The sequence below is a fragment of the Anas platyrhynchos genome, chromosome 24, assembly GCF_047663525.1.
Source record: "Anas platyrhynchos isolate ZD024472 breed Pekin duck chromosome 24, IASCAAS_PekinDuck_T2T, whole genome shotgun sequence".
Classification (NCBI taxonomy): Eukaryota; Metazoa; Chordata; class Aves; order Anseriformes; family Anatidae; genus Anas; species Anas platyrhynchos.
In genome coordinates, this window is record NC_092610.1 from 4,963,515 (window position 1) to 4,989,104 (window position 25,590).

Sequence of the window (25,590 nt, forward strand, 5' to 3'; positions counted from 1 at the left end):
GCGTTGGCACCGCAACGATGTGGGGAACAGGCCGGCCCCTCAGCTGTACAGCGACAGGGGGCCTGGGCCTTACCAGTGGCACACTGGCGGCATGAGGAGAAGGCAGGAACATCAGTGGGGCAGCCGCAGGGAGCAAAGGCGTGCCCATAGTCCAGAACACAGTGTGGGACCTAACCATGGCCATAAACCAGATGGTAGCGTGGGACCCACTCATGGAAACGAACTGGACAATGGCACGGGGCCTAGGGGTAGAACTGGACGACCTCCTGGTTCGGCACCCTGGCCAGAAAACATTCAGGATGGAAGGCATCCTGTTTGGGCAGTCCTGGGAAAGGACTGGCTTAGCCTCCTGCCAAACACCGTGGGGCCCATGGAGGTGGATCCACCAGATGTGGAGGAACCAATGGAAGTGGATCCACCTCGGCCAGAACAGACCTGTGACTACCCCAGCGTGCCTTCTCTCTGTGCCATCCGAGCTCACCAACAGCGTCGGAGGGGTGCCCGGCAAGCTCCCTACTTGTTGCTCAGGCTCCATCCCAGTCATTAGCTCGGAGCCACCAAACATCATGGACATCTCGCAGGCTTACCTGTGAGTGCTTCTTTCCCAAGGTGGCATCCCTTCTGTGCAGAGCCTCAAGGAAGAGCACAAGAGAGGACCCAGCTTCCTTCGAGCTGCTGCACTGGGGTGACAGGAGGTGTCCCCGAGGGCCACCATGCTCCTTTAACACTTGTGAAAATAGACTGAGGGGTGAAAATAGTAGTGTGTAAGCAATGAAAGACGGCTATTTTCTTATATTAGGAGGAAGTTTCTATATCTGAGTAATTGGCAATGACAGATACGGAGAAGGCTGAGGTACTCAACATCTTTGCCTCCGTCTGCACTGGTAGACGGACTTCCCAAGTCATTTGTTTCCATGAACCCGTAGATGGAGGCTGGGGGATCAAAGTCCCACCCCCTGTAAGTGAAGAGCAGGTTTGAGACCACCTGATGAATGTAAACAGGTACAAGTCTATGGGACCCGATGACATGAATCCCACATGCACAGACCACATGTGCAGGCAGCATGATGCAGTCATGCTACGCATGTGATTTCACAGTTCAGGACAACAGCAGCTCCAGCTCTGCACCCAGGAGCATCAAAAATCTCTCAGGTGGCTTTTTGGCAGGACAGCATGTGAAAGGTGTCTGGGCATCTGTCTGCACGGTGCATAAGGCCTGGGGTGATTCAGATGGAATCTGAGGCAAGCAACCACCTTCACTTGGATGGCTTGGGGCAGAGTGTGTCCCCTTGTAGCTTAGCTACAAAGGAGGGGCTGTTAGGAGGTCCTAACATCTTTCTTTACCAGGAATGTAATCAAGCCAGACCTTCAGGAAGCAGGAATTATTACACGTAGCACCAGGAGGCACCATGGAACGATGCTGCAGGACAAGGTACCATGTGCTGCAAGAACCCAGCCCAGTCCAAAAGCAGACCTGGGCCAGAAGCTTGTTCCAATTCCGACCTGAAACTTAATTTTCAGAGGGAACAGTTGTCACTTCCTTCACCACAGCGGGAATGAGCATTGGTACTGTCAGCCTGATGGCTCGGGGGGCTGCAGACTTCCGGAGCCCTCCCTGGTGTGGGCAGCAGTGCTGGCACTGACGTCCATCTGCTGAGGTGGCACTTTGCCCTGCTCTTAAGTCTGTGGTGCCAGCTCTGACAAGATGTAGGTGCTAATCAAACACAGATTTCAGTGGGGCAGGGAGAAGAGGAGGAAAAGGCATTTTATCATCAGACAGCCTTCTGTGCCAGACCAAACACTGTGCATCATTGCGAAGGAACTGTCGCTTGGCATCTTACATGAAAAAAACATCCTATTAGCTGAAAAACACCTTTCTCCTCTTAACAGGCAGCTGGAAATTGTGTATCAATGTTATTAACAGGGCAGCATTGCTTTCAGCTCGGATCTATACTCACCCTGGCCTTGGGTCGCTTGAGATGTAACCTAAGCTGTATGAATCAGAAGGTGCAAGGGCATTCTGCTGCTTATCTTCTGCTCAGGGGCTGGGGTTTGTTTTCTCTATGTTGGCTAGAAAACAAAACAAAACAAAAAAAACCAACAAAACAAACAAAAAGCACAAATTTTTTAAAAAATCACTGTGTGCACTGACCAAAATCTGCCTGAAGTTTTATATGAAACAAGCAGTGCATGGGTCTTTCAATGGCCTTTCAGATAAGAAAGAAATTTCACCCACAGTGCCCTGAGATAAGCTGCCATGTACAGGAGATCAATGATTTTCCCCTCTCTGTGATCTAGGCAGGACTCAGAGAAATGATGTTCTTCTGGAAACGGCTGCTGGGTCCTGGCAATGTTCTGCACGCTGCTCCTGTTCAGCGTGAGCAGTGAAACCCCTCCGTGTGCAGAGGTGAAGATAACAGAATCGGTCCCTCAGGCTCCAGGGGCCAGCCAGACCCCACTCCCTGCACCTCCTACAAGGACCCAGGGACCCACACAGTCGATGGATGACAGCAAGAGAGAGGCTGTTGGAATAATGAAGGGAGAAACCCTGAGTCCCAGGGAAGAAGCCAGATCATAGGATGCCAGAAGCAGCTGTGTGCAGCTCCTGTTGCCCCTTGCAGCTGTACATCCCAGCACTGGGATGAGGCTGTGCTGGTCTTCGGTCCTTTCTGACCGGAATGGTGGTCTTTCACTTCTGCACATTGGCTTTCTCTCTAAGTCAGTGCCTTGTGCTGGGAACAGATCTAACTACATCTTTGGAAAACAGCACCAAGATGTACTCAGCATCACCCCGGGGGCTGGCCATGCTAAGGGGCAGCTGCCCTGGGCATGGGTGAAAGCTGGGACTCTTCTCAGACAGCATCTGTTAATTGGAAAATGCAGCTCTGGTTCACCTCCTTGTACTCTCAGCCTTCCCAAAACCGAGTGCCATACATGTTTCAGAGATCAAAATATTTCTCCTTTCAAAACACTGAGCTTTGAAATTCCCTTCATTTTAACAAAAAGGCAGAAAGCCCTGTGACATCGTCCTTCCCCAAGTATACAGTTTTCTTGACTGGGACTGCAGTGATTTTAGTTTCCATTGCAGTCACCAAGCCAAAAAAGCCAGCTACTCTCTGTGCTACAGCTAATCTAGAAATGCTGCATAAATTGTCACTTACCTCAGTGCCTAATATCATGTCGCAGCTAAGCACATATTAAAAATTAGACAGGTGCTAAATGCAGCTTGAACGTTTGCACTTAAATTCTGATCCTCCTCCCACTTCTCTGATCCCTTCCCTTTCCTGGGCCGGAGGGAGGAAAGAAAAATTGCTGAAAGGCCTGGTTCAGTGCTGCAGGTGCCAAAAATCCACCCTTTACCTTCAAGCTCCAGTCCAGACGCAGGACCAGGAGGGATAGATGGTGAGGAATCACACTGGGGAGCCCCCATAGCCCAGGCTGAAGCCACCGGGCAGGAGACGTGAAGGTGCCCTGAAAACAAGGGCGATGAGGTTTGCCAAGCACGGCCCTCTGAGTTGTCATCCTGCACAAACTATGTTTTCTGCCAAGAAACTGATTCAGACCAACTGCAGTTGGATATCTCAGGTGGGACCAGTTGCTAGAAGCTCTTTCTGCACAGAAGAGACATGGGTGGGCTGTGAACTCAGTGTGAATTCAGGATTGTGGGTTCAGCTACTGCTGGGGGTGACAGAGCCAAAAGAGCTCTTGTGGCTGCGTGGGACAGTGTTCTTGGCTCAACCCACTGCAACAAGAGGATCATGAGAGCGAACACCTTCCTCTTCAGTGATGTCCCTGTGTCCTGCTCTGCACCTCCCAAAGAGGAGAGGATTTATCCTTGTGTCCTCATCTCCACAAGCCCAGCTTGCAATCAAACCAATCCCAAACGGCCTCTGAATATCTGCTCGAGTGACTGCCACCTCCCCACTCGTCCCACTCGCACATGGAGTAGGACCGGTCCTTCTAAAGGGCAGCCATGAGTTTTATGTCAAATTAAATTCACACACAAAAAAATCCCCCCCCAGATTGATTTCCAAAAGCCAGATGAAGTAGTTGCCGTAGATAATCACTATAAAGATTAATGCCTTAGAAAGTGTTTATTCTTGGAGCTCAGCCCAACACCCCGAGCCAGCTGCCAGGATTCAAGATAGTGGCCGCAGGGACGTGGGGCTCTGAGCACTGCGGAGGAGGAATGAATCTGGCAACTGTCTCACAGCCAGAGCAGATTCCTGCTATTGTGGACCCGTATGAGGAGCAAAACCAGGGAGAAAATAAGCCTTGTGTTGCTGGAAAAGAAATGAAAGGAGCACAGTCTAGACTATTTTTACATTTGTAGGCGCTTCATTCAGTCCACTTAGTGTCCTAAGGCTTTTAGAGAAATGGATTATTCCAGGTATTTTGGGAATGGTAATACACCAGCCTATGGAGTCCTGCAGTAAAGACTTAATTTGCCATTAAAAGCTGTAGTTGGCTTTACAAATTCAACAGAAAGGCTCTCACTCAATTCTATTGCTCTCCAGAGAACAACAATTTTATAAAGCATTTTTCATCCAGAGATCTCAGGGCACTTTTGCAGAAAAGAGAGGGGCCGGAGATGCTGGCCTGCGTTACACGGAAGGCGTGTGCTCAGGAGCAGGGGTGGCGTGGAGAGACCTTGGAGGTCACACGATGGATCAGCGGAGGAGCTGGAGCACAGAATTCCTGCTGACAAGAGATCTTCAAGTGACATGAGACCGAGGTTCAGCACGGTGCTAAAACCAAGAGCTGCTTCCAAGCACAGCAAACCGTTGTGTTCTCACGTACCTCTGACCGAGCGGATGATACCAGCAGAGCAAAGAAGCAGGAAAAGTAAAAGCGAAATCGTCTCAAGAACCCAAATTGAATAGATCTGCCTGAAAAGCTCTGGATTCAAAAAACATTAGAAAAGGAAATGGCATGGCCCCGTGCACTGAACCATCTTCCCCGGGGGCTGGATGCAAAGTGCAGCCAGCTTTGGTTGTGCTTATGCAGTCTGGGATGCAATCTCTGGAGATGTGGAACATAACCCTAACTTAGCAAGGACTTGGATTTGAAAGCTTCCAAAAATGAATTGTAGCAAGATGACGGCTTGATGTGGAAGTGAATGGCTATTTATAGCTCCCCAACCAAAAGAATGGACTCCCTCCTTCTTCCACACCTTAGAATTAAGAACGCTTTCCTGAATAAATATATACGTAATTAGTTGGAAGGTTTTCCCCAAGAAAAACAATGAGGGTAAAGTTTCTGCAGGGAAACTTGTGGTTTTGAGGGGAAAAACCCTAAAATGTTCAAATTAGTGCTATCAAAACTGTTTACACATCATCTCTAAAAAAATCTCACTTATACAGAATTTAACACAATTGATATTAAGAGTTAAAACTGAAGTACTTCTAAAAAAAGCAGAACTTGCTGGATTCTTTGCAACTTCTACTTTGTTTTAGGGGAAGTTAAAAATAAGGGTCTTTTTCTTTCTCTGCATAAGCAGTTTTTAAAATGTGAAATTTCCCTAAGAAGCAGAGACTGCTCCAGAGTGCCTGGGGAATTGCTGATGATAGAAGTAGCGAGATTAAGACACTTTGGATAGCACGAACATGCCTAATAAATCTGCCTATTTAGTTCGTACTTGTTTGTCTGCTGTTCCCACCTTTCCAGCTCTAAATGCTCCATCTCCTCCATGTAGCCTTCTCTTTGGTACAGAAACAAGACAAGCTTCAAGAGTTTCCAGAGCAGAAAGTTAGGTATTCCTCCTCTCCTCCCCTAGTCTGAATCTATGGTTGAAGTGAGCCTTTGTTAAATAAAGTTTAAGTGCTTAACCCCCAGCTACAGCACACAGCAGTATGTGGGAGTCGCAGACAAGAGGCATTAGCTTTTAGGTCTTGCTGAGAAGTGCACTGAATTGCTGTCCACCGACAATAGCAGCAACAATCTCACTTTTAAGCTCAGTTCATTGGCTTCTGAACACCTTTAAGATAATCCCGACACAACTGACAATATTTTATTTTTAGTTATCCTTTCAGATGCACGTCCAGAGTAATTCTGGGGAAGAAGGGTTTAGAAAGAGAAGTTACTGTGAGTCTGAAAATTATTCTTCCATTTAAGACTGCTGAAAGTGCTTGCAACTTTCTGCAAAAGGAAGAGAGAAACCATTTATTTTCCAACCATAACACCAGCATGAGAAACCCAGCAGTAAGTGACTCTAAAATACAATGGACTTGTTTCACTCAGGCCTTCTCAAAAGGGTACTTAAAGCATGAGCTTGTGGGTGGCTGAAAGCTTATAGAATAATTGAAACGTAAGGCACAGCTTAACTTCCACGGCCTCTGCATCCAGTACAGAATGTGTTGCCAATATCCTAATCCCATCCAGCCCCATCTACTTCTCCCCTTTTCCCCCAAAGCCCTAGGACTTCTTCCCCTGGCCCTGGCATGGCTTCACAGATCCCAAACATCCACCACCGGGCAGCCTTGCTTTGAATTTTGCATGTCCGCCTCCATCAACGGGGAGCAAGTACCAGGAGCAAAAGCAAGCAGGCCGTCTGCCTCCAGATCGCCAAGTCTGTGAATCTTCTGAAGCCCAGTCAAATGTTATGAAAGCCCAAGCCTATCTTTCCCTTTTGATTGACGTATTTCGCACTCCCCTCTCTCCCTCGCATTGTCCCTGCAGAAGCAGCGATGACAGGCTGCTGTCACAATGAGATTCATAAAGGGAGTTGCATTAAATCATTCCTCAGATTCTCTCTGGCACAAAAGAAAAATAAAGTTTATGCATGAAATGGCCCCAACAAAATTTGATATAGGAGAAATACAAATGATGCAGAGAGAAAACAAAACCCAAGCTACAATTTTTTTAATATTTTTTTTTTTTTTTTTACTGCTGCTTTGTCTTCAAGAGTTAAGATAAAGAACAGATCAGCCAGTGAGATGCTGGCAGTGCTAGCAGGCAGGAAGAAACAGGTCTTGGTACATTGCTCATGACATTTCGAGACCAGAGTCTCAGTTTCATGCCAGAAATACAGAGCTCTCGGGTTCTGTAAGAGCAGGAGTGGTCAGCCACATGACAAACTTTTACATTTAATTTTGTGTGCTCACAAACAGATAGGGGCAGAGTGCCAGCACTTCTGAAAATTTGCAGAAAATTTCCTGGGAGGTACCTGTGTACTTTCTACCCATCATTTGCCATGGACTCACGGTGTTGTTTTCCATCTCACATAATTTTGGGGGAGCTAATGGACAGATGGAGGCTGGGCAATAATGGCAGCCTTTGCTACTGGACAATGAAATATTTTTCTCTTGAGCGCAATCACAGCGTGACAGGTAGAAGAAGAAAGGATATGAACTTACTGCTTCCATATGCTCCATCAGAGTGACCAGCTGCACTGCCAGCAGGAGGTCGCACAAGCCAGTGTTTCTGAGATATAAAAGCAATGCAAGCTTCCATCATTTGCTTTCGTGCTGCATGGAGTTTCCAGAGCTATTCTGAAAATAAAAACCTGAATTTTAGGACTGGGAAAGGTTGAGAACACAGTTCTTGTTCAATGCAAACTGATCTCACGGTGGTCCTGGGACAGACAGTCCCATGCAGAGCACGAGTGGCAGCTCGTTGCACCTACGGGGCTGCTCAGCCTCTGCTCTTAAGCAATTACAGCCTGGCCACATAGCACTGCAGGACCAATTAGTAACTATTTTTTTTTTTTTTTGTAGCTTTCTGTCTCAGAATCACATTAATGTTATTTCTTAAAGCAAGCTTTTAAAATGCTGTGCTGGTATACGTCTCAAACAGTGCTGTTCAAGTTTCCAGATTCTCTGCATTCAGAGGAGTAAAGGAGAGCAGCGTTTAGTCCTCTCGTCATTGCTCCTTTTGTTACTCAGGAAGAGCTGCCTTCCCCTCATTTTGATGGCAATTAGACTTTTATTTCGGCATGCACCTGAAATACCATGCAGCTTTGTGCTCCAGTTTGGGATTATGATTATAGAGACTGCAAATGGAAGGGACATGGGACACAAAAGAGGTTTGCTCACACTGAAGGGTGACTGCGAAGGGCTGTCAGGTAGGCTGCAATGTAACATTTTCCTATGACATTTACGGGGAAGAGGAGGAAGCGTCCATGCTGGCGTCGCTTTCATTGTAGGAACAATGCCACATCTTTTAAAAAAGAGAATTACCGGCCTCCAGGTGCAATTACTTGGTTAGCTTATGTCTCGTGGAGATCTCAAAGCACCACAAACTTCGGACAGTTTAGTTTCACGCACTCCTTTTGCAGTAGGGATCAGTGTCCTTGTGTGTCCTGACACGCAAGTCTGAACTGGAGCAAAAGTCACCCAAAGAGCTTGTGGCAGAGGTGGAAACAGGACAGGTGAGTCTTGGAAATCAGCACAAAACTCATCTCCTCCCAGCCCTAACCCTTTGCAAATGATGTACCTCTGGGAGCAGTAGTACGCAGGACAGTCCCTTCTCTCTCCATGTGTGGTCACCTGTATGGAAGTTCTGGAAGTTTATGTTTTTTATCTCACTTTGCTCAAGCAAGCTGTGACTGAAGTCAATCCAAGTTTTCCTAAGGAAAAACCAAAACCAAAAACTTTGGTAAGGCCTGAAGTATGGGAGCTCACCTGCCTTGCAAGCTCTTTAATCACCACGCAGCGAGTGCACAGCCTCTGTTCTTGCACTGAAGCATTTTGCAACTCACTTTGCACTAGAGAGAGCAATGACACAAAGTGCACGGCCCAGGAGAATCATGCAGGAATGGAGCATCATCTATTTATACATGTTCCCCTCCAGAAAGCGGGGTGTATTTGTAAGAGCACAGATGTTTCTTTGTATTTTTCTCAAGTATTTTCTTCTCCTGAAAGGCACTTACTCTGGGACGGTTAACAAGGCAGATTAATTCATGTGGATCCTTGCAGCAATGCAGGGCTGTCACTGGTGGGGAGAGAGGTTTGATTATATTATTCCCTATTGTCAACACAGGCACTTTATAATAGATTTATGGCTAATAAAATCTTTTAGTAGTATGGGATCCTTGAGTTGCAATTTTCAACCTTTGGCCCTTGCTCAAATCACCAGCAGATGCAAGCATTAATGAAACCAAATAGCACGTGGATACTAAAAAGGCATATGGCTGGATACTCAATAAAGGCAGTAAAACACAGGAGAGGGATCTTTACAATCTGCTTTGACCTAATGGAATAATTCTTTCAATAATAAAATTACTCTTTACATGATACAGTACACCTCAGATCAGTGAATTCAGGATTTGGAAGTTTAGGGGTGGTGCTGTTCAATAGTACATTTTCTTTCATTTGAAAAATCTTATGTGAATTTACAAGTAGAAACCAGTGAGGAAAAACTGACTTATGAGTAAGAAAAGAAGCAGGCACAAAATAACCAAAAGAGAGGGCTTTGTGGAAAGCTTCTTTCCTGAAACAATTTGTGTTCAGCTGGTGGCTCTGCCTGAAATGCAGACACCATGATCCTACCAGAATGCACTTGGGATCTATCAAACCTTGCCTTCATTTCAAGCCAGAGATGCTTCAAACCCTAGACTGGTTACAACTTAACCTCCTTTTGGGTTCTCTACTGAAATATCCTCATCTACGGTGCCACCAGTAATCTGTGACAGGGACCAGCAGAGTGAGGAAACTGCTCCTTAACTGAGCACGTTCAGGAATGCAGCCCCTTTCCTCCTGTCCCTGTCGCTTGTTGGGAAGCCCAGGCACGGAAGCCAGCAGTTCTGCTCTGCAGGGCTTTGAGATGCTCTGCAGAGCTCTTTTGGTCCCTCCTCGCCCATAGCGTGGAAGCCAGAGGTTCTGCTCACCAGGGCTCTGATGCTCTGCAGAGCTCACTCAGTCCCTGCCTGCCCACAGCCTGGCACTGCTCTCAGCAGCATCAGCACGGAGAGCTGCAGGACAGCTGTCACGCAGCGCAGTGCTGGGGAGCAAAACGCTCCCAAATCACAATTTAGGGCATGTCTTTATGGACATCGGCTGAGCCCACGCCAGCGACTGCCAGCAGAAGTCAGAGCACGTGAGGCGGTTTCAGACTGGAGGCTGCCATCCGCATCCAGTGTACTGCAAGTGAGTTTTGCTGCTAATTAAATCCTCTCTCCTGATTATTTATAGCCCTCTATTTACTGGCTCATTGATTTTAGAGGCCATGTTAGTTTTCTTTTTTACATGTCTGTCTGAATGGCTAGATTATAACGTATTACACAAAGAACAAGTGAATTGGTGTCAGAGTGATCTATTACACAGATGGTCTGTGAGCAAAGGGCCTCTGTCTTTGACTTTGGCATACTGAGAAGACAGGGAAAGATGCTGAGCCCAGTTAATTCAGTGCAAAATAAGACTGTCAACCCTATCAGTGGCTGTCTTGGGAAGTTTCGGACGTTGGCTCCATGCAGTTTCTTCTGGTGCTGGCAGAAGTTTATAGAGAGGAGACAAGTGGGGAGGTGGAAACAGAAGTCATCTGTGAAAACCCAACAGTCACGGACTGTAAAGACAAGAAGTTATTTGCTGCCTGTAAGAAGAGAATTACAGGACATTAATTGAAATTAACAGGCTGCAGGCTTGAAAGCAAGTGGAAGCTGTTCTCATGAAACTACGACATGGAGCTCTGCCATGGGTTCCTGTAGGATCTGGAGATTTGTACAGCTGCAGGCCTAGAGAAACTAATGGGAGAGGCCAGCCCCTGGAGAGGGCCTTAGCAAGAGGTCATGGTGGTTTAGGAAACCCCACAAGTAGCCATGGGAATGTTCAGGGCAGGCAGCACTGCATGCTTTCCATCTCACACTTGGCTCTTGGCAGCTGCTGGTGGCCATTGGCAGGTGGAGGAGAGCCGGAGCCAGCCCAAACTGACCTTAGCTGAGTTAAAGCAAAAAATCCAATCAGAGGCCGAAAGCACATTTAACCTGGCCATCGGAGGTAGTTCATCGAGCACAAATGCCCATGCTGCCACCACATGAGTGATGCTGAAACCCTCCCCATGGGAGCAGAGATCAGGCAGTCGGCCCACAAACACATCATCTCCACTGTGCAAGAGGAAGAAAGTTGGCTTTGTAACTACCAAGACCTTGGGTGTAAAGGATTCAGACCCATTTCTCAAGGTGAACAACCCTCTCACGGTGTATTTGTGTGGCCGTCCAGCACCAGATCAAGCATTTCCAGCCGTCGCACCACCACGTAGCCAGGTACAACCGTTATCCTTGTTCGGGACCCAGCACACTGCTGTGCTGCAGTGCTGCTTCATGCAGGGAGCAGGGGATGCTTTGAAGGCAGGGACATAGCAGGACTGGGACTGCACAAGAAATCAGAACTGGGACCATGAGCCCTTTACAGCCCCAGATACAGACAGGTAAAACCTTGTGCTGCTGCATGACTGGGAAGCCAAGTCATATAATAATAACAATTAGTATACATTATATTAATATTATATTAATATTATATCACTATACATTATCATATATTTAGATATATATATTTAGATATATTATATATATTTATACATATATTATTATATTAATAATAATTATATAATATATATTTTAAATCATTTATAGCTTTATTTCTTTATTTTGTTCTAGGGAATTCAGAGTGCTGCGATGCCCACTGCTATGTCAGCTTGGTCCTGAACTTTACACTTACAGTATATGCAGGAAAAGAAAACAGGTTCTTTCCCTTTATTCCCTAGTTGTTCTGTGCTTAAAGGAAATAAACTTTTGTTTCAATAATCATAAACACAAAAGGTTCCCCAGAGGGCTGTTTAAGACTCCAAGCTAGTTAAAAAGAACATTTGCATGAATTAAAGAGCAACAACAAGTCACCACTGATCTAAGCCTAATGCTTAACCAGAGGCTGTAGGTGGGGAAAAGCAAGATCGGCATGAGGTAAGAAAGAAAACCAGGATGTTTCTTCTCCTTTACAGTGTGCCTCCCAGGCAGCAGCCAGGGGAACGATACCTGGTCACTTTATGCCTGCCTGTATCAAGGCACAGAGGACAAGCAGCTCTGGTCTGCTGCAGGGTAGCGCAGGGATTAAGCGGGGAATACAGGCAACTTTCAATTTCCCATTGCAGGCTCCTCCATTGCAGAACCCGGATGAAACTCCTGACCCTGCCTGAATTACACAGAAGGTATAAAAGCCTCCAAGTGTGCAAATCTGTGGCTCTTAAATACATAGACATATGCAATGATACACACAAAATGCACTGGTTGCTCACGCCTAGGTTTCCTAGTGTTTCTTTGGTTTACATTAGACCCTATTTATAGATATCTGACCTCAACAATTACATGCATCTACATACGTGACCCATCTATACCTCATGGCTCAGACTGCACAAGGAGCCACTTTGGGCACCCGCTGCCACCCTGTCCCCCTCCCCACGGCCCCTGCCAGGGACATGGCCATGTGTGTGAACACACCTGTACACGACTGCATGCACCCCACGCAGCACAGCTGGGTGAATGAGGATAAATTCCTGAAATCCTTCGTGAGCTCCTTATAAAGCCTGCCATGCAAAACAGACTTGAAATTGTGTCCTCTGCAGCTGGTGCTGGAGCCAGAGACCTTTGTCCTCCACTGCAGCTAGAGATTCAAGTTTTGTTTTCTTGAAATGAAGAGAAGTCAACATCCTCCAAATAACCCAAAAGAACCCATTTGAAAAGGGACTAAAGCACGCAGTCCTTTCTTTTATAAGGGAAAACCACTTGTTGAATGCATTCATATCATTACAACATGCCCAGCGTAACAAGATTTGACAAAATGATGCACAGCTAAAGGACTCCAGAAGATCAGACAGCAAACGCCTGCGTGCAGCACAGCTCTCGACTTTGAAGTGCTGTGTGGGAACGAAACTTCGTAAAATGTTGTGTTCAAGTCTGCAAAGCCTGGATGGGTTTGATCAATTATTCAACCGCAGCCCAAAGTCCCCGTTAATCTACATGAAAACAAGCCACATGCGGGGGAAGGCAGGGGGCTCGGGGAGCAGCACTGCAGGGTGAGTGCAGCACGAGGGGAGCAGGCTCGGCACCGGGCAGGTAAGTGTCTGCTCAGGCTGCAGGGCTCAGACACTGAGACCTTTGCTTGCTGCCTGCAGCATGGCTTGATTGATTTAATTGTGGTTGTGAGACGGCACCTACCTGTTTCTGTGACCAGCAAGTCCTTGCCTACTGGCTGTTACAGCAGGGACAAAATCCGCGCAATTAGAGGCTGAAGGGCTGGGCTGGCTTTAGGCTTTGCGATGCTGTGATTGTTACAGAAACCATTCCAAGAGCTAAAGATTTATTTTTGTAAATCCCCGCATCTCAAGGGTTTGGGATTATGCAGTGTGAGTGCCTGTCGTTCTGAGTAGCTATTGGGCAATCACCCAGCCAGGGAATGAACCATGCCATGCGATTAGGTGACCAGTCACACAGGGAGCTCATTCCACAAGCCTGAGCATTACTCAGCAGCTCCGCAGGAGACAGCTGAGAGCTGGGAACTCTTCACCACCTCCAGGAAGCAGCACAAGCCCGGAGGACAGCTCAGGCTGGCCACCCCAAAACCAGAGGCTCAGGCAGGGTGGTTGCAGGGGAGGCCAATGGCTTGGTGCTTGCTTAGCCCCATAGCACAGGAGCACTGGGGACTGTCCTCCAAGTACCTGACCCTCCAAGTCACACCAGGGTTTTGCAGAAGGTGATGAAGCTCCTTATTTATCAGAAGACATTTATAAGCCACCACTGGGGGGGTGGGATCTCCCCCGGTGTGAACTGATGGGTCTCTAATCACTGGCTCCAGCAGCAGAAATGATGCTGCCAGCATCCTGGGATGAGCTGGCTGTGACCCAGCCATCCACCCCATGTCCCCATACTGCTTTGTCCCCGTGCCCATCACGGCCACAGTGCTGCAGCTCGGAGCTTGTGGTTTGTGAGAGCACTTGTCCATGGCTGGTGGAAGTGGCTGCACAGCAGGAAAGCAGCCCAGGAGACGATGGCAGTGGCGAGAGAGCCCTTCGCTGCACAGCTGATGTCCTCCTCTGTGCCTTGCTGCCAACGCTCATCCAGCAAGAGACGGAGGCAGCAGTTTAATTTCATATCCCCTGGGGGGAGTCCCACAATGAAAAGTCTGCAGAAGGAGGTAAACTCTCTGCTGCTGCCTTTCACAAGTAAATATATATTTTTTTCCAAGCCCACAGTGCTGTATTTATCTGTGACATTGGCAGCATTTTCTTAGAGGCAGACCAGACCACTGTGGCTCGCAAGCTGAGACTCTGACCCGGGGAGCATCAACCCCCAGGGCACAGCTAATAGGAGCCATCCGCCCAGCATCTCCAAAACAAATCAAGCCAGCCCTGCACCAGACACATCTTCCTGCTTTTAGGAGGGTTGAAGCTTGTCAGTCCTTGTACTCGCCTTTCTCACACCTTCCTGAAAAAGCACATTAACGAGTAGCAGCCATCCCAGTTTTGACCAGCATTGTTTCTGCATGGCATCGAGAGCTTCTCAGGTGAACCTCTCTCCCAGAACATCCTCTGGTAGCTGTTGATTAGGAGTCATGACAAATTCTCCTTTCCCTCTTTCACTCTGCATTGCTGGCACCATTTGCCACTCACCCAGCATCACAGCAGCGTCCCTGCAGTTGTATTTTCTGCTTTATACCCAGAAAACTTCTTCTCGTACACCATAACACAGGCATGGCCTTTTGACTCATTGCCAAGCAGGAGAGAAAGCAGCTTTCAGATTCATGTTATTTTGCAGGATTTTAAACAATTACCTCTGCTATTCTCTCCATGCGTGTGCTCCAAGCGACTCTGATAACACAGCTCACGACAGATCTCCTGCTCCGGGGAGAGGTGCAGAGCCCCCCGGTGCTGCCCTGCCATGCTCTGCTTCTGCACAGGAATTTATTACAGCCGTGAGGAGCTTGGCACAAAGGAAAAAGACTTTGTCATTTCACTACGGGAGGAAAATAATCACACCGGTTCAGTCAAACAGTTTCTTGCTTGGCTAAAATCCACCTGAGCAGGACTTGAATGCTTTGTCTGACTTTTCCTGCAGTCCTCCCGCTGCCAGACGCCCGTGGTTGCTGTTTGAGCATGCAGCAAAGAGAAAGTAGCACGCTGCAAAGCAAGGCTTGAGCATGCACTGGTGGCTGTTTTAAGCCCAGGGGCTGAAGCCTGGGTGCCATCGGCTTACCCGTGCGAAATAGCAGCACTCCATTAAACGTGCATTATTGCTTACCACAACAGAAGGGAATGCAAGGTTGTTTGCTGGCCTCTTCCAGCACTGCTGGCTAAGGCAGAAAGCTGCCTGCTGTTGACGGCCATGCAGGTGTTGTAACCTGACATCCATCAGTATCACCCTGCCAAGCTTTCAGGCCAGAAAATCAGCAGTCTGATATGTACCAGAGGAGCCCCAACCCTTCTCCTCTGTATCAGCACAGTGGATGAAGCACAGGATGAAAGCACACTTTCAAAACTGGCTGCTCACATACTGCTGGACAGCTTCCTCCCTTGCAGGTCACTTGGAGAGGCTTCATTTTAGTGCAATCCCACTGGGCCACCAGTCTCATACCCATCCAAATTTTGGTGGCTGGCCTCTTGTGGCTAGGGAAGGATACTGGCTTGAGCTCCAGCTATGCCTAAGAGCAGTGCTGGTATAAAACGTGAGCTCAGAACAAAAGAATTCCACCAATGAACCAGATTTGGTTGCCAGGACTGGTAAATGATCAGCATTTCAACAAGGAGGCTTGGGCAGGAAGGGATGAGGACCCTGTCAGGTGTAGTTGCTAATTAACCTGGGAAGTAGCTCAATTATTTCTCTTTGAGGTAAGCACTGAAACACCTGGGATTACAAGCTTTTCCTACCTACAAAAGAAAACTCATGCTGACAGTTCTTATATTTCCAAACTCTTGTTTGATCCTTTACAAGGTACAGGAAGGCAGAAAGCCCCAGCATCCTGGGCATCTGATCAATACACCTAAACCCCACTTTCCACTTTGATCTCACACCAGGTCCTGATCAGTTTTTGAAATGTAAATAGTGCTTTTGAACACTTAAATCTCCCCTTAAAGCCAAATCACAGGGGGAGACTCAGCTGTTCAAAGAGCAAAAAGCAACTAAGCTTATCCTAAACCTGGTGGTAACAAGCCAGTAACAGGGTATTAACCTGCCCACCTCTCCCCATCACCCAACCCCTTCCAGAGAGCCTAACTGGTGGTATGGGCAGGCCAGAAAGGCCAGACCCTGGTAAGCTTTGTCTAACTCCAAAAGTACACTAATTTACTCCTTGGGCAATCACCAGTGCCTTAGATTTTTTATTTTTATTTTTTATTTTTCCTTTTCTTAAAAGCAGCAGCATCACCTTTGGAGAGTGCTCGGTATTCAACAGAGCTCCTAGAAAAACAGGAACCTTTCATTCTTCCAACATTTGCTGAAAAGCTATTTAACCTCAGAGCTAAGCTACTAACACCCTTAACTAATCAGAGAAAGGAGAGGACATGTCTCTTGTCTCTAGTGGCCAGACAGCACTAAAGAGCCTGAACTTGGCTAAAGCTACTTAGCTAAAAGCCTTCAGCTTGTTCAGACTCCTGCTGGCCCCAAGGCATGGAGTGAGATGCACATCAGAGCAAAAAATCCCACCTGTGCTTTGGGGGTTTTCATCTGGCACCAATTTATCCCAGTCTCAGTTTGTACATCTGACCCAGCCATCTAGATAGCTTTAGAGGTCAATAGAGAGGAACACACAACAGGTGAAAGCTGATCTCATCTTGATGCCATCAACCTCAGGAAAAAAAAAAAAAACACACACCAACTTAATTATGGCTGAGAAGACCTATTCCTCATCATACAGAGTACCTAAATCAGCTCACATTTTGACAACGGGCAATGATGCATGGCCTGAGTGGAGAACAGTGCCTGTGTTTGCACATTAGTCTTGCTAGATTCCCAAGCTCTGCTGCAGACTTCCAGGTTTCCCTCACTTAGCTGTCTCCTTAGACAGAGCTCCATCCATCTCCATCTCCAGACACCCCTGCTCAGTGCAATGAAATATCAGCATTCCCTCCACTACCAGGCGGAAAAATTCATTAAGAAATGGGAGGCTCCCAGACACGTTTGCAAGAGCCTATAGTGAATGAGCTGCTCCAATAAGATAGGCAAGCTATAATGAGCATCACAAATCTTCTCTGAAGTCTGAGTTATACAGATTAGCAGGCTCTAGAAATCACTGTGAGATTCCCTTATGCATATTCCTGACGCAATCTGCAAAAAGACCTTCCCAACCTCTGGTCCCCATGCACAGCCAGCCCAGCAGCAGCCAGCCCAGCAGCAAATAGGCAGCAGGGCTGGCAAAGGGTTTATAAACCTTTCAAGGGAGAGGGTGGTTAAAACATCGGCCAGGGCTTCAGGGAGGAGGTTGGTGAGTCCTGGTAATGCAGGGGTGCATGGCATGGAGCAGGGATGTGGAGAGCAGCAACAAGGTTTTCAGGGCTGAAGCTGAAAGCTTGGTGGTGTGCTCCCTGCTCTGAGCCCGTGGGTGTCCTCTTGGCTGTGGGATGGCCAAGAGAGCTGTGGAAGGATCAGAAGAGCAAGGAAATGTGCCCACCTGGTTCATGGGAAACGCAGCAGCCATGGGGAGTTCAGGCAGCTTCAGGCACGGTATCTGCTTGAGGACAAATTCCAAAATTTCTTCTGTTCCTGTAAGGTGAAGACAGAAAGAACAATAAATGCAGATCAGATAAAAGGGGAAAAGAATCTCACCAAAGATCATAACAGTTTCTGGTGACATTTTAAGATACATTTTCTATTGGATCTGTGGATTCTGCCCTTTTATGAGCATTCAGCATGTCTGGGCTGTATTCTCAAACTGTGAGGTTTTGTTTGTTTTCCTTACTGGAAACTGGGGACATGTCAGGTCGTGATGAAATCATCACTGTTCACTTAAAGGACTGAAGTCCTTTATCCAAGTACAATCAAAGGGCAAGGTACACGCTGCCCTGACCTCTGGTTTCACGGATCTCCAAGAAGCACCAGCGTTTCAGGCTGTCTGTACTGTTTATCATACCAGGAAGGAATGCAGTCCTAGCAACAATATCTATTTATCAGTCCACCTGTCAGACAAATAAAGCACTCATATTAATCATAATCATCCAAACTCTTATCTGAAGCACCATCTTGGACTGAGCAATCTTCCCAGCACAATGCATGGCTGGTCTTGGCTGACCTGGGGTCAGAAAGCAGAAGGAAATGAAAACTTTGTTAATTCGGAGGCTTGGGCCATCTCTCGGGATGGGTGCTAACAACATACAGCCCAGAGGTATTGCTCAGGAAAAGGGAACAAAGTCTCCGGGATTTATTCACATGAGATCGGAGAAGAAGGCTGCAGTGTCCCCATAATCTCCATCACTAGTAATTGCACAGCATTGCCTGGGGTTTATATCTTTGTGGTACAAGCCAGCTAGGAGCAACAGCGAGGTGGCCATTTGCTGCTGATCATAACACCGGGTGGCATCTCGTAGCCTACTCTTTCACTGCTGCCTGCTCCCATGGGGATGGCAGCATCAAAGGATGCTCCCTTCTGGGGCACCACAGCCAGGGACAGAGCTAAAGAGCGGAGGGTTTGGTGGTACTGTGGCTCTGAGGTCACCTCACACCGCTGGTGAGCTGTTGTTCCCCGGAGAGCCAGGCCTCCCCTCTGAAATTCAAGTGACTGACAGCACCGGGATGGTTTTTAATGTGTTTACAGTCAATGTTGCAGGAGATGCTACAGCTCATTTCTGTTCAGGCACCTTGTGTGGATGATGAATGTTCTTTAATAGCTGCAATATTTAGTGTTTAATGTAAAATCACTTACTCCTAATGCTTTGCACTTGCAAAGTTATGAAGCTCCATTTATGCCTGACTGCAGAGCTGACAAATCCACTCCAGGCCTCAGCTCAGGTAGCTGCACGCTGAAGACAGAGGTGGAGAAAGTCTTATCCACCTCCTCCCACCTTTTACACATTCCCAATAAGATGCTTCCTCTAAACAGCCCCCCGAACAGCTGGGGTTAGGTTAGCAACAGACTTTCTACACCTTCCTATCCATGTTTCAGCATCAGCTGAAGAAAAACCTCCCACCCAGCAAAACCAGCCTGTGCTGCCAGAATTTCGCTGCTTCTGACTTTCCATCCTCACCATAACTGTGCTTTGTGCTTTGCTATCAAAACCTCAAAGGATCCAACAGAGGGACAGGCACATGAAGGGACAAAGGGAGCACCTGCCCAAATCTCAAAATACAGCCTGAATTCGGGGAGACTAAAGAGGGAAGGACCACTGGGGCTCCACGTGGCCAGCCTGGTGCCCCATGTGCCGGCCTAGGTCCCGTGCCAGTATGTGGAGCTCTGTAGTTGCAACAAGCGTGCCGTAACGCAGCTCATCTCTTGGAACAAGAACAAATATGATTTCTTGGAGGGATGCTTGCTTAAAATCCAGGGACTAGCGTCAAGAGCACAGCAATCCACTCCCGTTACTGTCATTTATTTTGTGCTGCTGGTGGTTGCCTAGGGGGAAAAATAGACAGAGATTTGAAAGACAGTGCTAATTTAATTTGCCAGTATGAATAAAGATAAGACTGTAAAGCATGTTAATGAAGCTACAGTATCACATAATTCACATGCAAGGGAAACACTGCCGTTCTCAGATCATGATTGTCTTTTCCACATTCAAAACTGATTAAAACAGGATGAGGGCATTTCATTACACGCCCTCCCATGAAAAGCAATGTTCTTCCTGGGACACTGGGGCACATTTAGAAAAAGCTGTAGGGGGAAAGATAGATGCCTATTGCCATGGTCTGTTAAATGTACAGATTTGAGTGCATTCACCATATCAGCATACATTACCTGTTCACACCTGTTTATCTTAGTTTTATGCCTCTGCGGGATTCTTTTTCTCTGCCTGTCTCCTTAGTTTGTCGATTGACAATAGAAAATAGCCCACATTATGTTCGAAAAAGTACTACCAGCCCCAGGGAGCGAATTATGGCCCTAGAAGAAGGTGAAAGACTTTCTTCTTAGTTAAGCAAATTAGAATTTAGAAAAATCAAAATTCGCAGCAGCAGATGAAAGCCCTTGCTGGCTCCCTGCAGCACCCACGAGGGTTCCCAGGCATGTGTTTTCCCCAGGTCCTGGCTTCATAAAGCAGGTATGGTTCAAGCTGTATCTGTAAAGAGAAGACGGTTCTGTTCCCTTCAGACACGAAGGCTTGTGCTCCTCACTGAGATCAGCAGGAAATCAGTTCCCAACCCTGTGTGAGAATAGCAAGCCAATGTCTGTAACTCAGAAAGAAAAAAAAAAAAAGCACATTATAATTAAAAATAATTACCTATCAAGCCCCCTTAATCTTGATTTAGCTCCATGAGAAAGATGGATTTGCTGGTTTAGCCAACAGGGTGGAGGAGAATTTAAGGGAATGTTAGAAAGGAGTAAAAGCACTTCCATTGATATGTAGCACACAGTATGCTCAGTTTTAAGACAGTTTGCTGCTCTTGTGCAGTATTGCCAACACAATGACTCAACTCCAGCGGGATGGTACGACATGAGTCACACACCCTGCGCTTCCTCGGGCATGGAGATGTCTGTTTTGTCCTTCTCTGAGGTTTCCCCTAATTGCCAAAATTGTCCTGGTTGAAAATGCTTTTTGGGATAGGAAATTACAGCATGAACAATACATATCGGTGCCCTTTCACTTTAAAAATGCAGAAATAATAGCCGGCTTTCATCATCCATCTGGTCTGAAAGGAAGAAGTCTTGGCCCTCTGCTCAGCAGCACCGTGCTCTGCTGCCACCAGGTCATGGGGACAGGAGGACATGGTAGGTAGCACAGACTGAGAGCGGGTCTAGAAGGAGGGAAGCAGAAAATTACCTATGCTTTAATTTAGCTATCACTTCTACAGTCCCCCAAACTCTTAAAAATAATGTAAGGACTGTGGTGCTTGTCTCAGCTCATCGGTAGCCTCTGTGGGGTGGAGAGTCCATGAAATGCTTCATGGACTGGACATGGTCAGTGTGCAGGTGCTCAGCATCTGCCTTATTTCAGGGTCAAGACAGAGTGTGGCCAACACACGTAGGTGTGGGCACAGCCTGGGAACTGCAAACCCAGCTACCCACATCCCCAACAAGGACTCCAGCACTGGTAGAGGACACAGTTGCATGCTCTTGGCCATTAAAGGCTTCATATTTCAGATTAGGCTCCCAAAATCTTTGGGTATGGCTAGGAAAGAGGAGGGGTGATAAAGCAAAGTGGTATTTATAGGGTATGTCATACATTATCCAGCTTTTTTTCAAGCAGCTTTTCGAAATCTCATCTCTGAGGATTTATTTTTTTCTCTGCTTCAGCTCCCTTTGCCGCTCTCCTTCCTTTTTCTTTCTGCACTGCAGTTTCTCTTGTGCCTTCCTCCATCTAGTAGAGCGCTATGAATCCCGGAAATTCATGAACTCCCAGAAAGTTATAGCTCTTAAAAAGCATTCATTTGCAATGTGAAAAATGGTTTGATGTATATCTAAACCTAGGTGACTTTATGGAGCCATTACAGTGCAGGTTTGAATTGTAATGCTATATATCTGTCTGTAATTACTTGGTCTTAACTGTTGCTCAAAGCTTCTGTTTTATACAGAAAAGGTAAAGCAACAAAACCACTTTTGCTTTGCCTTGAGTCTCCAGGGATGGACTTGTGCTGGGCAGTCAGGCCAAATGCAAGAGGTATGTTGGGGTTAATTGGCTGAAATCAAGCAAAATGGGCTCGGTTTTGCAGAACAGAGAATTGCACAAAAGAAAGAATCAAACTTCAGAAAATCATGAAGTTTTTGAAACAATATATATTGTCTGCTCTCTGCGTTTTCTTTGGTTTCTAAACCCTTATAAGTCTACTTGAATGAAGTAGCCAAGCTTTTTTTCTACACCCATACATGAAAGCTTTGAGTTTGCTGCTTTTTTTCCGTGTAATGAGAGAAGAAATTCTCTTGTAATCAGACGCTTTCAGGAACGAGAGCTTTATGCTATGAGACTTAAAAACCAATTGTGATATTTAGCAGAAAGCCACAGCCAGCAGCTGGGTTCTCCACGCCCTACAGCTTATGCTTTCACATCTCTCTCCTGAAGAGGTGTGGGCCTGGCAGAGACCGTCACCAGAACCAGTTGATATTTTAATTTCCTTTTCTCTGGGATAAAATACCAATTCCAGAGCAAAGAGGATCTTTCAGGCATGATCATTGCTTCCTTCAGAACTTGGCTGAACCGCTCCTTGGTTTCTCTACTACCTCCCCTACACTCTTCCAAGAGAGGTTTTTTTTTTGTTTTTTTTTTGTTTTTTTTTTTTTTTGTTTTGTTTTGTTTTGTTTTTCTTTCTTTCTGACTTCTTTGATGACCTTCAACCAATACAAGATATTATGGCGTTCCTCCACCACAAGGCAGCCACAGACCAGCTGGGGAAACTGAGGCACTTGCTGTGCCCATGGGGTAATGCAGAATACTCTGAGGAGCATTTCACCCAGTGTCCCGCAGATGTGGAGGTACTTACAGATCACCTCTGACTTCAGACCAAATATCTGATAAAACAGAAAATACATCAGTCACTATTTTGGTAGATTTCCTGTTTCCTGTCAGAAAATTTATCTTGAGCTTGTCTTTTCTATTTTTAAAGAAAAAAAAAAAAAGCCCCAACCCACACAGCCCCAGCAGAAGATGCTTTTCATTTCTTCAGGTCAGCAAATGCCTACAGGCACAGGTGAGCTGGGAAAAGAGAGAAGTTCTCAATAAATAGAGGGATTTAGTAGACCAGCTGTCCTCTGTTACAGCTATCTCTTGGTGAACACTTGCTCTTGATGTGCACCTTATATATATATATATATATATATATATATATATATATATATATATATATATGTATGTATGTATGTATGTATTTTTTTTATGCATGTCCTGGAGTTTCAGGCAGCTCTTGTGTCTGCACTGCTGGGGGATGGAGAGTTTGGCCACTGTTTTTGCTGTAAGGCCAAGCAAACCTTTTCCCTGATTTTTTGCCAGTGTAAAGAAAAGCATTAGGCTTGAGAAAACAGACCGCTGCACCAGGTACTTCAAAAGCATGCGTTTTCTTTTCCCTTTCCTTCCGTTTTGATCATTCAGTTTGTGGCACAGTCTGTTTGTCCAAGTCAAAACTCGCCTTGAATCCTGGCCACAAAAAACACCACCGAATGAAACAAGCGGTTCAGCCGAGTGTTTGCAGTCTCTGGGTAGCAACTTTCCCAGGGAAAGGCGGAGAGCTGTAAGAATCAGCTCTGGCTGACATTTGCAATGCTGCGTGATGCTCCTCTGCTGAATAACTACAGCAGGCGGAAGCTTGAAACAAGATAGCTTCAGGATAAGTGACTCGCTTCATGCTGTAATGGAAAGAGGCTGAAGCTTCATATTCATAACTTACGACATGTAAAAGGAGAAAATATATTTATTACTCTTTTTCCAGCTGCTCTCTCCGATTGATGCTGGAGTTTATCGGAGAAATCTCTCTTCCCAGCCCCAGCCTTCATCAGCCGCCCAATCTCAACCTGTCAGGCCAACATTATCTTTGTTCATTTGCAGAACAATTCTGCAGAGTTATTAAGAAGGAGTCTTGCCGTGTTAATGCTTTTGTGCTTTGAGGCGGTAATCTGGAGTCAGTGGAAAGTACGGCAGAGAGACAAAGCCCTCAGCGCATGAACACAAACAAGAGCTGCAAAGGAGCCAATACTAATTCTTCAGCTCCTTCTTTTTGTTTTAAATGTGCAAATTCTCTTGCTCTAGGAAATAATTTATAAGGCATGTTTCACCGAGAAGGTTCATAAAAAACACCACCCAGCCGTTCATTTATCTATAGAGAAACCCAACTATTTTCCTGTTGTAAAATTAAACTTAGGATAAATGAACCAAGTTAATTATGTAAGGAATGAGAAATACAGGGATGCCACAAACTTCCCTCCGCCTTGGGAAGGTTCCTGCGAGTTTTACCCAAGTGTGGTCAGGCAGTCTCTGTTCCTGCCCCTGAGACCGATCAGGACAAAATCAGCTGTGCCCAGCTCCTCGCACCAAATCAACCACACGAGGTGACCGAATCCACTTCTCTCCCCCACCTCAGGGGAGATAGATGCTGAATCCCTGAAGCGCTGCACTGGGATTTGTGGCTGTTTCTTGGGACAGCTTGCACCATGCCAGGGTGGCTCAGCAGCCCAGCTAGCGCTCGATCCGGCACAGCAGTGTGAAGGCCAGGTAGGTGCTCAAGGGGGTGACTGTGACCAGTGTTGTGGGACATTGCTTGGGTGAGAACCCAGGAGGCAGGAGCAGTTTGGGGTCAGCTCTGCCAGCGGGACTAAGTGTCCAAAGGCACAAGGGACTGAGACCTGAGCAGGGAACAACACCCTGCTCCCATCAGGACAACAGCCCTGAACCTGAGCCTCTTCTTGTGCAATGAGAGGGGTAATGTTCCTGCTTTCTCAGCTCTCTCTGTTGATTAGTTGCACGATAAGCTTTGAGCTTAAATGAGAGGAAGGAGTGAGCATTTCTCCCTTGGGTATGTCCCTGCTGGCTGTGGGCGATGTGACCGAGCTCAGGCCCAAGCTGTACCAAGCAAACGAAGGTCTCCGGAGTTGCTGGTGACCCTGACCAGCTCCCACCACGAGCACTGACTCCAGATCTCTGCTCTCCCCAAGGCAGCTCTGATGATCCTTTCCTGCTCAGCTTCAGATATCTCACTTCAACAGGGTTCATGCCAAGGGTTGGGGGTGAAGGGGGAATGTCTGTGGACTTTCAAACCCCCTTTAAATTAAACACTCATCTGTAACCAATGAAAAACAGCAGCCGGATCTGTATTATACCTGAAAAATCCCATCGTGACTGCGCTGAAAAGCTTTTCAGGTCAGCACACAATGGGCTCTGAGATGCTGAGATTCCACTTCCTCTCAGCATTAGTGCCAGCACCGTGCTTGCTTGGAAATGTTGATTTTCTTGCAGAGATCACTGCATCTATCTCAGGATAAGCACTCACTTACGAGACATGTATAGGAAAGCTGTCCCCATATCTCAGTCTTTCTGTAGATTTCACAGGGTATAAAAGCCTCTTATTCCTTGTATTCATCACCAAGAACAGAAGCTTTGAATTCTTTGATTCCGGTAAACTACCATTTATTAGACGCATTAAATGAAAGACAGTCAAAAGGAGAATGCAACAGAAAACTCCAGCACTGGAAAGCCTGCTTCTACCTTGCTTTTCTCATCACTAGCACAAACAGCCTTTCAGAACATCAAAGGAAGCACTGCTATATAATAAGGCACATTGCAGTCAGTGAGATACGGGCGGATGTAAACGCAGCTAAATAGGAAGATATGTATTTAGAGATAAGTTACATCTCGGAATTCAAATCCCCATTTATCACCTCTGATAAGTTACTCATGCATTTAAAGTCAGGACATGGTGTGTGTGTCTGCCTCTCTCCCCCTAGAGATGCACACACTCCGTGGTACTGAATCAACATTTTCAGTCCTAGGGAAAGGCTGCTACGGAGGCAGGGTTGGCTGGCCCCGTGGGGGCTGACAGGGGAC

General features: G+C 46.6%; 1 long non-coding RNA gene across 1 annotated transcript in view; it reads right to left on the reverse strand.

The window, feature by feature from the left end:
- Positions 1 to 316: 316 nt before the first annotated feature.
- The window catches only part of LOC110351955 (uncharacterized), a 171,167-nt gene continuing 145,893 nt past the window's right edge, over positions 317 to 25,590 (reverse strand). The window contains exons 4-9 of the long non-coding RNA XR_011804792.1: positions 17,589 to 17,680; positions 8,870 to 8,931; positions 8,034 to 8,566; positions 7,356 to 7,490; positions 1,959 to 2,070; positions 317 to 741 (exon numbers count right to left, since the gene is read on the reverse strand). This is a non-coding gene — a long non-coding RNA (uncharacterized lncRNA). The remainder of the gene's footprint in view (positions 742 to 1,958; positions 2,071 to 7,355; positions 7,491 to 8,033; positions 8,567 to 8,869; positions 8,932 to 17,588; positions 17,681 to 25,590) is intronic.